General features: G+C 40.9%; 1 long non-coding RNA gene across 1 annotated transcript in view; it reads right to left on the reverse strand.

Moving 5' to 3' along the window:
* Positions 1-664: 664 nt before the first annotated feature.
* Positions 665-14802, reverse strand: part of LOC102147657 (uncharacterized) — a 28554-nt gene continuing 14416 nt past the window's right edge. Inside the window, exon 2 of the long non-coding RNA XR_001379429.3 lies at positions 665-1177. This is a non-coding gene — a long non-coding RNA (uncharacterized lncRNA). The remainder of the gene's footprint in view (positions 1178-14802) is intronic.

Here is a 14802-nt window from a genome sequence, read left to right on the forward strand (position 1 = left end):
GGCATAATTCACAGACCAGGGGCCGGATGTAGGAGGGAGACTGGAAGAGGAAGTCATCTCTCTTCTCTGATTCTCAGGCCCATTCTCTTCTCCTCTGCCTCTCTCTCTGTGTCTCCCCAGCACCCCTGAAACATCCCACCTTGTCCTGCAGACTAGCTTTCCCTGCTTCTCCTACCCATGGTACACTATGACCTTGCAGAGCTCCCGAGTACACATGTGAGAGCCCCAGCCTCCTGCAGACAATGACCAGCATCTTCTCTGTTCCAATATGAGATCTCAGGGAAAGAGATCTGATGGGTGCAGCTTGGGTTCAATCAGCTATGGGTCATACAAGCAAGACTGAAGGGCCCATCCTAAAGATGGCGGCAGTTCCCAGATACCGTCTGTCTTAGATTGGATTCCCCCAGAAGCAGACCCTGAATCAAGGATTCCAGTACTAGCTTATTTGGGAAGAAGCTGGAAGAATATATACTCCCACTAAACCCTTCTTAGTCCCTTTGGTCACCTTCTGGGGCTTTCTGTTTGCCAAACTCTCAAGCCAGAAGGCAAAGAACCCCAGGAAGCATATTGAATTGGCCTGTGTTAGGCCCGCCACCCAGGGCACAGGACAGGGTGGAGAAGAATAACAGGTAAATCCGAAGGGGCAAATTGAAGACACAATTCATACATTTCTCAGGAGAATCTTATTATGTACTCTAACACAGTTATGAGAAAATAAATTATTTCATCTTTCAGCTGTAGAGAATCGTAGCATTTAGGCATGCCCAATTTCACAGTATTACTCTTGAGATTTGAATAGTCTATCAATATTTGGCATTCATCACTGTTTCATACAACCTAGGGTCAGAAGTGTCAATAAATTCCCAGACAAATTTTAAGCATATTTTGATTTACATAAATAAGATACAGGCCTGTCATAACAAACTTGACCAGTTCAAGTGTCAAATGCAGTATGGTTATTTTGTACACATGAGAGTAGTTATGTCCTAAGCAGAAAGGAATTTGACTTTAGAACAGTGATCTTGGATTTCATTCTTTATATCTTCATGGGTTGCTTCCAGAAGTCGCTGTCCAGGGTTTCCTTTAAACTCCTGTCACATTGATCCAATTGCAATCCATAAAGATTTGTAGAAATAATTCTTCCCCAAACAGCTTTCACCAGAGCCTCATGTAGTTTCTGCAACAAACAACAGCAACAAAAATAAGTTGTTGGTATTAGTTTCCTATTGCTGCTGTAGCAAATTACCACAAATTTAATGGCTTAAAACAACACAAATTTATTATCTTACAGTTTGGGATGTCAGAAGTCTCAGATAGTCAATAGGATTGGTTTCCTTCTGGAGGCTCTAGGCAACAATCAATTTCCTTGCTTTTTTCAGCTTCAAGAGGCTGCCTGCCTGCATTCCTTGGCTAGTGGCTCCTTCCTTCATCATCAAAGCCAGCGGTACAGCATCTTAAACTCTCTCTCTCTCCTCTTCTTCTATCATCACATCTCCTTCTCTGACTCTGACCCTTCTGCCTCCCTGTTATAAGGACCCTTGTGATTATATTGGTCCCACCCAGATAATCCAGGATAATCTCTCCATCTCCAGAGCTTTCATTGAATCACCTCTGCAAAATACCTTTTGCCATGTAATACCTTAAGGGGCCATAATTCTGACTACCACATTATTATTAGGGTCATTCCTTTGATACCACAATTTATGAATACCCCAAACCAATTAGACAGAGGATCTCTATCACTCTACACATTTCCAGGTGATAGTAGGAACCCATGGTAGCATTCGAGGGAGGCTCTCAAGTCCACCAGCAGAAATTTATAGGATACGCAGTGGGGTAGAAGAGCATTCTTTCCCAAAGGTACTTGCCTTTTTGGAGTTGAGATTGAACTCGGGGTAGAGTGGGTGCCGGAGAAAGCAGGAGAAGAAGGAGGAGGAGAAATAGGGGCAGAGAAATCTCTTTGGGCTAGCTGCAAAGAGCGATTGCATCAAACCTTCTAAACACAAAATTTAGTTCCGTGATAGGAAAAATGATGTTAGTCATCAGTGCTACATTAAACCCAAGGATTCATTTGTTAGTTTGGGGCTAATTCTCCAGAGAGACTTAATGCTTAGCTTTGCCAAATTTGTTTCTTCCCAAGCTTTTCCTCCAGGCTGCTGCTCATCCCATCAAGCTTCATCTCCCACCCACCCTAACCTCTCTTTTTTAGATTTACTATACTCTCAGGTTTCAGGGATGGACTTATTATTATCAAAGTATATATACTTACCAATAATTCTCACTTTCTCTGTCTTGGTTCTGTGTTAATAAACAAAGAGTTATTTTTTTCCCTGTCACCAATCTACAGAGAAAAGGATATTGATTAATTTTGTTCAAACTAAGCAAACAGATTCAAAGGCTAGAGATATTGTTATCCTCTACGCCACCACATGAGAACAATTTAAATGTATCTTATGCCCAAAGAGGCACCTTGTATTTTTCAAAGATAGCCACAATAATATCTCCCTTCCTCTGTTCTTTTAATGTAACTGACACTCCTCTCACTGAGAGGGGCAGCCTGTGTTCCCTCCCCTTTAATCTGGGTGGGCTTGTGACTATGGTGGAAGTGACACTATGTGACTTCTAAGGCTGGGTCATAAAAGATAGCACAGCTTCACCGAGCTGCTCCTGGGATACTCTCTCTTAGAACCCAGCCACCTTGCTGTGAGGAAGCCCAATAAGAGACGTGGAGAGGCCACGTGTTGGTGTTCCAGTGAACAGCCCGGCTGAGTTCTTAGCCAACAGCCAGCAAGTCCTGCCAGACTTGTGAGTAAGCAAACCTCCAATGATGCCAGCCTCAAACTGTCAAGTTACCCCCTGCCTTGGAGTCTTCTCAGAGGAGGTCCGGGGGCATTATGGCACAGAGACAAGATGTCCTCACTGTGCCCTTTCTGAATGCCTGACCCATGGGACCCATAATCATACTAAAATGCTTGTTTTATGCTACTAATCTTGGAGCAGTGTTGTGGCAGTGACAGTAACTGGAATACTCAGGTAGATATAAATGTAGAAAGACACATTCTCACCGGATATAAACTTTAACAGGATGTCTGAATCTTACCATTTTTTTTCCCAGCTTGTTTCATAAGAATAACAAATGTCTCAACCCCGTTAATCTAATCCAGAGCTGACCTTTTTTTCCTCCTCTAACGCAATTCATCTTTTCCAAGGAATTCATGTGACCGGAGTTCAATGCTCTAGAGAATTCATGAAACCTCATAGAACCTGGAAACACATCCCATTTAAAAGGATAGACTTGGTCTTTTTCTCAAAATTTATTTTTGTAAAATCTGATCAATAAGGGAACAAAGCAAGAGGGAAACCCCTTTTTATAAATGGTGGGGGTGGTGGGGGTGGGAGTCAGGGGAGAGGGGCAGAACAAGATGACAAAGATTGAGAGTAAGGTTGCAAATGATGATACCCATTCAACAGAAAAAATTCACTTCTCTGAAGTTTTCCCATCCTTAGAATATTAGTGATCATAGATCTGTTGGAACGGAAGCCTTTTCTGGGCTAGTTTTCTGATCGATTTTTGCTAGGTTAAGTCGCCCTTCAATTCTGCCCACTCTTCAAAAATTATCTGTAAATTCAGAGTTCAGGGAGTAATAATTTCCTAATAAAGTGTTTTGTGAGGTCAGTTATACGAAGGAAGGAAGCTATTCATTCTTCCATTCAACAAATATTTGTGTTGGCTCTGTGGAGGGAGGAACGATAAGAAGAGATGATGGGTGAGACTGGCACTTGGGGTGGGACAGACAAATGATTTAATCAACCTAAAAATAAAGTCTGTGTGATTTCACTAAGTGCTCCAATGCTGACAGCAGGGAATTTGCTTACTCCTCTGTATAGTCGTGTAAACTTACCTTGTGTTCTTTGAAATTCTTTCAAAGAATGGGAAGTAGAGAACTGGCTTATTTGATAATGCCTCTGGGATAATTATAGGAGATAGTTATCCTTTTTAATGTCAGCTACTTATTCTTTTGAACGTCACTGCTTTTTTGATGGATAGCTCAAGAAAACCAAGGCTGGCTTATATGTGTGGATTGATGGATACAGACTGTGATTTTCATAACACTTTATTAACACTTGATTTCACTTAAAAACTCAGCTTGTGGAATGAGGAGACTGAGAAAGCACGGATGATTGAAACCCTCTCATGTTCTCTAAACCACAGTATTGACACTCTCCACCTCTCCCCCCAGCCTTTTAAGGCAGACAGTGATTTGCAAATGGGCTGATTACTGTTTCACTACCTTCTGCTCCCTGAGCTGCTGCTGCTGTTAATTAGCAAGAAAAAGGTGATGGGCTTTTTGATGATGACTAGGGACATATATAATCATCCTCATAACACACTGACATCTTTAAGATTGCTTTGGATTGTGTCTTACTGGTTCTATCCCAAGGGGTTAGAACTTCAGAAATATTAACTCATTTAGTCTTTGTTACAATTATTAGGGGTAGATACTTTCATTACATCCCATTTTAAAGAAAGGAAACTGAGACACAGTTAGGGTAATTAACTTGTCCAAGGTGACAGTGAGTGGTCACAGAAAGTCAGGATTTGAACCATGAACTTTGGCTCTAGAGTCTATGTCTTAGCTGTTATACAATGATGCTATTGAGGGTTTATATATCCCCTTTACTTAAAAAACAAATACCCCCAAACAAAAATTCTAAGAGGCCACATTGCTGGTGTATTTGGTCTTTGTTCTAGTCTCATCTTTTCACTAATTGATAGTTACAAGTAATAACTCAAGTCTTTTGCAGTTAATTTTGACCCAAAGAGCATTAGGACATATTGTTCTGGAGAGCCCATTCTTGGAAAGGACATGTTTATGACTAGCAGACAGCAGGCTCTGGTTTGCCTAACATTTTCCAGGGAGACAGTAGGTTTTCAGAAGCTGCCAAGGCTTCTAAAACAAAACCCAGGACAATGTTCATACCAGAAGTATGCAGAGGGTGGGAAACGGCTAACTTCTCACGATCATCTGAGGGAAACTGGGAGGGCTTAATTGGTCACTTACATACATCCTATCATTCCATCCTATCTCTGTTTATAATCTTACATACCACCATCTTTGTGGTTGTTCATTTATCGCCAAGGCCAAGTAGGAGGTTAAAGATAATTATAGGGTAAATTCAGTTCATTTACATTGTCAACATTAGTTGGCTTCTCTGCAGTACTTCCCTTGAAAATCTCCAGCTTCATTGCCCCACTCCTTTCCCCTGACGCGCAGACACATACGCAATGTGACAGGTTGGGGGAAGAAAATGAGGCAATCAATATACTGCAGCTTCTCCCATCAAAAGATGGAGTCATTTTTTGGTGAAATATGGGCATGGCTACGTGGCAACTTGCTTTGTCCAGTGGGACATTAGCAAATGGGATGCACACAGAAACTTGAAAAATACATCATACTGGGACTTACCATGTTGCTGGGAGCTCTTCTGCCATCATGTGAACAAGCCCAGGCTAGTCTGCTGAATGATGAATGATGTGTGGCCAATTCATCCTGTCACCCCAGCATAATTCTCCCTTCCTCCCTCCCTTTCCCCAGTCAGCCACAGTTGATTGGCTCAGGGACAGTGATTGACCCAAGTTTAGCCAATCAGAGTCTATCCCTGGGATTTTTCAAACTGTGCCTAAGAAAAAGAATAGTCTCTCTCCAATAGTAGAATCTGTAAGATGCAAAACTAAGGATTTGTTCATAGCTGTGTTTCTCACCAAGTAGACAATGCAAGTCTGCAGTGAATAGGAATGAACCCAGCACAGAGAAGAAAGTAGAAACGAGAGATGGAGAAAAAAATGCCCTGTAGCATTTAAGAACTTAAACATCATCCCTGATTCTCCTGCAATTGGATAAGTTAACTTCCTTGGGTTTCTTGAGACAAAAACGTCCACCTTTTCCCTAAGCAGTTTGAGTTGAGTTTCTATTACTACCTCTCAAAAGAATCCTAATTGATATATCCTATTCATTTGCATATATAACTATTATTTATGCAATAAACAGATAGATGATGATTTCCATCCCTACATTCAGTAGGACTTTAGGGACTGTCTTGATTATCTATTGTTATAGAGCAAATCACCCCAAAATTAGCAGCTGAAAACAACCACCATATTATTATCTCTTGTGGACCTGTTGGTTGACTGGGATGAGCTAGGTGGTTCTTCTGCTGGTTTCATTTGGGGACTCTCACATGGCTAGAGTCAGATGGTGGCTGGGGCAGAGTCATCTGGATGCTGAAGACTCAATTAGCTGGAACATCCAAAATGGCTTCTTTACTTACATATCTGGCATCTCAGGGCTCCTCCACCTGGCCTTTATCTCCACATCATCCAGGGCTTGTCCACAGTTTCTCTCTTTCCAACAGGATAACTGGACTGCTTATGTGGCGGCTCAGGGCTCCCCTGAACCTGTTCTCAGAGATTAAACCTCCTTGTGACCCAGGTTTGGAAGCCACACAGCATCACTTCCACTACATTCTTTGGTGAAGCCAGACACAAGGTCATTCTGGTTTCCAGGAGAGAGAATTAGACTCTTACTTCTTGATAAGAAGAGTAGCAAAGAAATTGCAGCCATTTTGACCTACCACAATAACTTTTGGGTTTTAACAGATGTTATTTAAATTTCAGCTTCAAGGTGTGTGGTATTTGGAGATTCCATTTATAAGAAGAACTAAACCTTTAAAAAAAGTTAAAGGCCAATAAAAAAAATCCTCCTGCAATCTGGTATTTTCATGTTTATGGATCTTATTCTAGAACAGGCACCTGCTTAAAAAGGTCATGAGATCTTCTATTAAATATAACTTTCCCCCAAAAGTGGGTTATTTGTGTAATTACGTGTTTAATGTTGGGCTCCCTCACTTGACTAGAAAGTATGAGAAAGCAAGGACCACATCTTGGTACACGGTGTTCCCCTGGCCAAAGAGGAAAGGCATAGTGTCTGTCCCATGATCAGTGCTCCTTAAATATTTCTCAAGTGAATGAGTACAGTGATTCTTAACCAAAGGTGATTTTGCCCCTAGGGGACAATTAGAAAGGTCTGGAGATATTTTTGGTTGTCACAACTGGATGGAGTGTTGCTCCTGGCATCTTGAGGGTAGAGGTCAGAGGTGCTGCTAAACATCCTACAATGCACAGGACAACCCCTCACAACAAAGAATTATCTGGCCCAAAATGTCAATAGTGCTGAGTTTAAGAAACCATGGATGAATGAATAAGATGTGAAACTGATTGTGTTGTCATAACCTACTCTATTGGGACTCTTTTGAGCCGTAGGTTTCCCAACCTTATCTCCATTATCCCAGCTGACTATCCCTGGTTTTCAGCCTATAACTTTGGTTCCTCAGTAGGAGAGGAGCCAGGACTAGAAGCCTATGACTAGCCCTGACCAGTCACCTCCTCCAGAGATCTTCACTGTCCTCCTCTGCTTCAGCCTCAGAGCGTTATCTGAATTGGCCATGCAGATGACTTGGTGTACTGTCTATCTTACAATTGCCCCTCCAGGTCCAAGCTCAACCTTTCTCCCTTCTGTTCTGTGCTCTAGAAGGCTGACCTTCATGGACTGCCACACTGGGCCCCTTCCCTCTGGCTTCCCTTTGGATTCAGCCAAGGTAGCGGAAGGAGGGTAAGGCTGGAGAACTTATTTTCCTCGATTCCTCCTTGTTGATTGCTATAGGTTGGCTGCATCCTTCTTCTGAAAGCCAGAGCTTCTACCAAGAGTCTTCTGCTCTCTTTAACTGTAGCTGCTACTGTCTGTTGACCCTTCAGACCTAGTGGTGTGAGTGGCTCCCCACCTTTGCACACTGTGCTGCACCATCCATTTTGGTTTCCCTTAACCTGCTCATAGCCTTGTAAATAGTCTATCAAATTCTCCTTGATTATCTCATTTACATGTGACATCAGTTTCCTTCTGGGAAATGCATTGGGAATTATAAGACTGCCGTATGCTTTACTTCAAGGAAGACTTGCCATCTATAAATACCTGCTGCCTTGTCTCACCTGTTGGTTTTGATGATCCTGGAAACCAACAACAAACCTAAGCCGGCTGAGTGCACCATGCTTCTTTGGATAAAGAACGTCTATGGTATTACTCCATTTTGAGTTGAATCTACAGTTGATCCTCTCTTCCTTTCCTTGTTACCCACCATCGCATCTCGACACTCCAATACCCAGGATTAACCAAAGCTGGGTCCTTCCCTTTACCCAAGTGCGTCATGCTACTGAGGCTGGCAAGCACCAGAGATGAGTTTCCTGCTGAGTTGTGACATGTTGGCCCTGAATGACCCATCCTTTCCTGACCTTTTGCACAGCTCTGAATTCTTGGCACCTGCCTGCTGGCACGGAATCTGCTGCAGCCTTGCCAGGGACTTGCAGTCAAAAGAATTCCTGATAGGCCTTCATTCCCTAATCCAATCAGCCATCACATCGCATCCAGGAACCTGGCCCTGCTCCCCTGCCTCTCTCTGCAGTGTGTACATGACGTAGTATTTGTTATAGTTACTGCCGAGTTTGTTGTCCTTATAGATGCCCAACATTATCAGATGCTTCCTCCAACATCTTAATAAATTATTCACAGTAATCTAAGAAAGGAAAGAAGAAAAAAACTAATTTCTATAGCTATGTGTCATATCCTGCTTTAGCAATTACTATGGCTGCACAAAAAGTATCTCAAAATTTAGCAATTTAAAAGAACCATTTTATTCCGTTCACGGATACCATGGGTCAGGATTTCAGGAAGAGTGAGAGTGATTTGTCCCTGCTCTATGATTTCTGGAGTTTCTGCTGGGAAGCCTTGAAGGCTGATAATGACTTCACAGCTGGGGCTGGAATCATCCGGAGTTCCGTTCACTCATCTGTTTGACTTCTGGGCCAGGATGACAGATGAACGGCTGGATCATATGGTAGTTCTATTTTTAATTTTTTGAGGGACCTTTATACTGTTTTCCGTAGTGGCTATGCCAATTTACATTCCCACTAACAGTGCGCAAGCGTTCCCTTTCCTTCACGTCCTGGCCAACAGTTGTTCTCTCTCATGTTTTTGATAATAGCCATTCTAACAGGTGTGAGATGATATCTCGTTGTGGTTTTGGTTTTCATTTCCCTGATGGTTAGTGATTTTGAGCACCTTTTCATGTACCTGTAGGCCATCTGTATGTCTTCTTTGGAAAAATGTCTGTTCAGACACTCTGGCCATCTTTTAATAAAATTGTTTTGTTTTGTTTCTTTGTTATTGGGTTGTATGAATTCCTTATATATTTTGGTATTAACCCCTTATCAGATATACAATTTGCAAATATTTTTTCCCATTCAGTAGGTTGCCTTTTCACTTTTTTGATGGTTTCCTTTGCAGTGCAGAAGCTTTTTAGTTTCCCTGAAGCTTCTTTATGACTGAAGGACAGAAATATCTAAATGTCACAGTTGACCAACAAGGTAGAAGCCAATACCAGATTTAACCAAGTGATACTGAACTGCTTCTCGTCCCAGAGGGGTAGACACATACACATTATGAGAATTTTCCCAAGGTGATGGTATAAATGTAGATAGTTATCCATGATTATAAGAGGTAAGAAGAATCTGAGAAACTGAAGTCTAAAGGTAACATATAAAGAAACACATTTTTTAAAAGTCTTTGTGGAGTCACCAGCACAGGAATTCTCTCTCTCCCTGAGTGAGAGATCAGATCAAATGGGGAGAGATTCCAGGAGCTTTAACTATGCTCATTTCCCATAGATATCTGAATTTCTGATAATGTTAAAATATGTGGGAAATCACAATATTTCCTTATATGGTATATCCTAGTTGGATTACTTATATTTCTTTTCCTCCACATGAGAAGTAAAGAGAACGAAATTTTCCAGGTTTCCCTTTGTAATCAATTTTGTATTGTTTCTGGTAAGCCACTTAATATACAGTTGGTATACATGCAACAACATGGATGAGTCTTATGAGCCTCATATTGAGGGGAAGAAGCCAGGCACAAAATGATGACATACTCAATTATTTCATTTATATAAAATTTAAGAACAGGCACAATTAATCAATGGTGTAAAAATCAGAATAGCCTTGGTAGTAATTCTCTAAAACTAACTTTCCAACAATTTGCCAGGGATATCATATTTTGAAATTTCAAATTCTGCCTTATTTCAGAGGCTTCTTAGCCATTGTGCTCAACTCATCTATGGGGACGCTCTGGATGCCACGGGAGACCGCATGTTGTCTCTGATGTGCTTGGTGGATATGGTATTCTCTCCTCTAGACTGGACTCCTGGGACCTGCAGATATTTCTCCTCTTCCCTACCTCATCTCCTCTCCAGGGCAGACCTATTTCCAGAGTCTCTCCAAGTCCAGTCTGCTCCACGCTGCAGGATGAACAGGCACCAGCCAGGAGCCAGAATCTAGCACTGCTACCACAATACTAAGAACACTGCACAACCTGCCTGCCTGAGTACCTGTGGGCATAACTTTGGGTTTAAATCACTGATTATCTGAGTTTGAGTTCTCCCCAAAGCAGACCCTGAGACAAGGTCTTGGGTGCAGTCATTTACTTGGGTAGTGACTCCAAGTAGCTCAGTGAGAGGGAAGGGAGAAAAGCCACAAAAGCGTAGATTAATAAGCAAGTCACAATTTAGGGCAAACTGGGCTCAATTCCATTGGGGACCTTCTGAGAAACTGTAGACCAGGCTTTCAGAAACATTCCTCTGAGGGATGGGGAAGCTGAGGAGGTCATGCACTGTTAGGGACCAAATGTCTGTGTCCCCCCCAGATTCACATGTTGAAGCCGTAACTCTGAAAGTGGCTGTATTTGGAGACGGGGCCTTTCAGGAAGTAACTAAAGTTAAATGAAGTCATAAGGGTGGGGCCCTTATCTGATAGGATTAGTGAGCTTATAAGAAGAGAGCCCAGAGCTCACTCTCACTCTCTCTCTCCCTCCATGCACACTTGCTGAGCAAAGGCCATGTTGAGGACATAGTGAGAAGGCCACCAACTGCAAGTCAGAAAGAGAGCCCTCCCCAGGAACTGAATAGGCCAGAACCTTCATCTTGGACTTCTAGCATCCAGAACTGCGAGAAAATTAATTTCTCTTTTTTTAAGCCACACACTCTGTGGTATTTTGTTATGACAGCCCAACAGACTAAGACATGCACTATCTTTCATTCTCAGTAATCACGGGTTGCCCTTGAGGGCATTGCAGGTAGGAAATTTTGTCAGTACATACAGAGCTTCCCACCTCAGCTGCAGGTGAACTCAGAGGTGAGCCAAGAGAAAATGGCCAGTCCACACAGTGTTTGCTATAACATTGTTTCCAACCTTTGACTTAGAAAAAACAGTGCTGCATTGACTATCCTTGTACATATGCCATTTTGTACATGTTGAAGAATAAACTAGGAATAAATTTGCTCCATCAAATGGTATGGACATTGTAAATTATGATAGATAGGACTAAATTGACCTCCTAAAGGATTATATAGATTTACATTCCATCTCAATGTCTGTTTCTCCATGACCTTTCTGACATTGTTTATTAGACATTTTCATCTTGCCAGCCTAATAGGTAGAACACAGTGTCTCTTTGTGATTTTTATTTGTAAATTTCTTTTGAATCAGTGTAACAGAGTGTGAGACAAAGGTGGGGGAAAGGAAGATTTCTTGCTTCATTGGCAACCTTGGATCATACATGGCAGGGCATGGATATACTAGCAGCCTCAAAAGTTGTAATGTCTTTGGCCTGGCTGAGGCCAGAAGGAAATCCCCTTAAGTATAATTTGGTCCAGGTATCACTTGATCTTAGTGGTAGCCATGGTAACAATGGTAGCCTCAATAGAGGCTGCAGAAGTAGTTTCAAAGCATCAAAGGCCTTGGAGCAGATTAAAGCCCAGGAAACTACAGTAAGGATGGAGTTGGAGGGTAATAGTACATACTGCATAGTAACCATATTTGTCAGCTAACCTAAATTACTTCTGCCCACTCCGAGAAGAGGTGGGATCAGAGACAGAGAAAAGCTATGTGTGCTATCATAGTGTTCCTATATTTTCATCTTTGCCTCAGGTCCACAGTTATTTTTCTGGGCTTTATCACAGACACTATATTCCTCTGGAAGGGAGAAGGACCATAACATTTAAGCAGTTGAAAACACTATATGCTGCCACCTCCATTATTCCTGTAAACAAATCAGAAATGGGATGACTGTGTGTAGTGCTGGAGAAAAGTTATGAGGACAGTTGCAGGGAATACAGCAGCAGGAAAATTTTGGAGAAATAGGTCTGGGGACCTGTAGACAGAGGACTGTATGTGGATAGAACAGTGTAGTGAGAGCTCCCTAGTAAAATTTTTTAATTTCCAAAAATCTCAAATTTTTGGAAATAAAATAAATTTTTGTTAAAATTTGATAAAATTTGTGTTAAAAAATAGTTTGACTTTTGCTTCTGGTAGTGGTGGTAAGATAATTCAAGCCAACTCTCTTATTGAGGACCATTTAAAAACTGGGTGAAATATAAATATATCTTTAAGTCATTGATTAGTTAACAACAAAGTAAAGAATTACTGAGCCAAAATCTGAGATAAGGCAAGAATCTAGAGAGGTAAGTACAGTGTTCAGAACTGCTTTTGCCCTTAGGTCATTTGCTGATCTGGAAGTAATAACTATAGTACTGAACTGTGATTTTCAACAGTCTCAAAGGATGAAGGGGATAAATGTCAAAGCTCAGAGGCTGCCCAAGTTGAGAATTCTGACAAATCGCCCTCCACTTTGAGTTGGGATCAAGCCTACACCCTTAGGGTAAGAGTGAACCAGAAGTAAATGAAAACTCCTAAGGGCCTGTAGCTGGGTTCGTCCCACCTGGGTAGTCCAAGGAAACTTGAAACTTAACTTGAATTAAGGTAGTCTTGGACTAATATTGTCTCCACATGACTGGTAGAAGCAAACAAAATCTTCTGTGGAACAAGGTACCATCATGTAGGCCTCAAATAATTCCTACAGATCAAATTCAATATTTAACACGCAATCAAAGATAACCAGACACATGGGGAAATAAGGCAATGTGAGCGAGCACCAAAAGAAACAACAGCCAACAAAAATAGACCCACAAAGACTTGAGATATTAGAATTATCAAACAAAATTATAAAATAACCTTTGTTTTCTGTTTAAAGACAAGCTTGAAAATATCAATAGTAAGCAAGAAACTGTAAAAGTGACATAGCAGATATGAAAAAGAACTAGACAGCACATTTGGATCTAAAAAATAAAGCAAGCAAATTGAAAAATTAAATGGATGGGTTAAAAAACGTATTAGATGCAGGTGAAGGGATAATTCATAAAGTGGATGATAGGTCAGAGAAATTATCCAGGATGTAGCATGGAAAGACATAAAGTACGGAAGACTTGATAAGAGACCTGGAAGATAACGTGAGAGGTCTAATATGTATTTAATCAGAGCCTTAGAAGAAGATAAAGAATGAAGTAGAAGTAATATTTGGGAAAAAAAAGCATTAGGAATTTTGGGGAGCTGATGAAGGATATCAATCTGTAGATTCATGAAGCAACAAATCTCATGCAGGATAAATAAATTCACCCTTAGACACATAATGGAGAAACTTCAGAAGCCAGAGAGAATAATCTTGAAATCATTCAGAGAAAAAAGATAGATTACCTACAAAAGACTTATAGAAGCTAGAATAGAATGGAATATCTTCAGTGGGCAGAAAGAAAATAACTGCCAACCTAGAATTCTAGTTATTGCCAAAGTATCCTTCAAGGACAAGGACAAACTAAGGACGTTTTAGACAAATAAAAATGAAGAGACCTGGACTACCAGCAGACATATATTAAAGAAAATTCTACAGGGTGTTATTTAAACAGAAGGAAAATGATCTCAGATGGAAGGTCAGAAATGCAAGAAGGAATGAAGAGCTATGTATGTGAGCAAGTCTGAATAAATATTCAGTGTACAAAACTAAAATAATAATGTCACACAAGGTCTTAAAAATGTATAATTAAAATATGAAAAGAAACAATTGCTCTAATGTGATGATGGGAGTTAGAGGATTTCAGACTTGCAATAATAAAGTTAAGTTATTTTAAATTCAGTGATTTTTTTTTATAGTAAAAGTATTTTTGTAGCTGTAAAGGGTATAATACCTAAAAATCCTCGTGCAAATCCAATGTTTGATTACACTGAGCATCTTTTCAAAAGTGAGGGAGGGCCCTGTCTTTTACAGACTCGTTATATACACTCTTGTCAACTTTAACATCCGTTACTAGGAAAATAGGGGCCAAAAGACGAATAAGATGTTTTTTTAAAAACCCAGAAGATCAAAATAAATTATAGGCCCATTCGCAATAACCAATGATAAAAGAATAAAATACCAACTAAGCAGCCCACACAAACAGACAAAGCAAGTGTGGGTACCCATGCTGGCCTTGGGTCCTCTTCTTTCTTCTAGATGCCAATTCTTCATTGAGTTTACATTCTATAGGTTGAAACTCATGTCCACATGTTAATTAAAAGGATTATATTCAGTTTCTGTTCAGAAACTTGTGCTATAGAAGAGTCTGTTATTAATGACACAAAAAAGCAGTAGAGAACCAAGGAACGGCTGGGACCTTTGGGGAGAGCTGCCACATCAGGTATCAGTGGCATTTCTGAACCTGCTGCCTGCTTATTCCTGGAAGTCTCTGCAGAGTTGCCAGCCAGAGATATCTTTTTCTTTGTCCTCCCCTCTCTGATGCAGAGTCTTTGTTCCATGCTGATCACATTAC

The sequence above is a fragment of the Equus caballus genome, chromosome 22 (assembly GCF_041296265.1).
Source record: "Equus caballus isolate H_3958 breed thoroughbred chromosome 22, TB-T2T, whole genome shotgun sequence".
NCBI lineage: Eukaryota > Metazoa > Chordata > Mammalia > Perissodactyla > Equidae > Equus > Equus caballus.